Source organism: Haemaphysalis longicornis, unplaced genomic scaffold (assembly GCF_048455015.1).
Source record: "Haemaphysalis longicornis isolate Haplotype H1 unplaced genomic scaffold, Haemaphysalis longicornis Haplotype H1 scaffold_5, whole genome shotgun sequence".
NCBI classification, from domain to species: Eukaryota; Metazoa; Arthropoda; class Arachnida; order Ixodida; family Ixodidae; genus Haemaphysalis; species Haemaphysalis longicornis.
In genome coordinates, this window is record NW_027526385.1 from 188,849,462 (window position 1) to 188,850,135 (window position 674).

A 674-nucleotide genomic window follows, 5' to 3' on the forward strand; every position below is an offset into this window, starting at 1 on the left:
GGGCGCACTGTAGCGCAACTTCCTCTCTCTACATGGACCTATAAAAGAGTGCTGGAGTGTACTGTAAATTGTACTCCGATAAGACTGGACCTCCAGTCGAAACGATAGTAAACATGTTTGTTTTTGTTTGTCGAGACGTGCGTCGAACTCATATATATATATATATATATATATATATATATATATATATATATATATATATATATATAGTTACGTGGTGGCAGGCCAAAGGACGTGAACCATTAGATGGGCGAACGATGTATTTTCAGTATTTACAAGATGTCGGCCATGACCCAGAACCGGCACTGGCTGTGCGTCTGGCCAGCTTGTTATTCGTTGATCGTATCCTCGTTGTCGTCTTGTAACATAGCCCCGCCGTCGAAGGAGACCGTCCCGGTCGAGGCCTGAGTAGGTGAGCGAGTGTAGTGAGTACGAGCCATGAAATGATAATACACAGTGAAGACGTCGTTGCACCACGGATGAGGATGAAGAGATTGGTGAACACTCTCCCCGGAAGAGCCATGCCCGCCGACGCCATGAAGTAACGTCCAAAGCCCGTGAAAAGACGCGTCGTCGAACGGGGAAGGGGGACGACGTCGTCTTCTTGTGCGGTCACGGCTTCTCCCGTCTCAGCTGATCTCAGCTCGCCATAGGCTGGGGGCACGGGCTGGGGA

At 49.1% G+C, this 674-nt stretch overlaps 1 protein-coding gene across 2 annotated transcripts in view; it reads left to right on the plus strand.

Annotated features, from left to right (window-relative positions):
* Nucleotides 1-674, plus strand: part of LOC144138901 (uncharacterized) — a 917,654-nt gene that overhangs the window by 814,465 nt on the left and 102,515 nt on the right. The window lies entirely within an intron of this gene.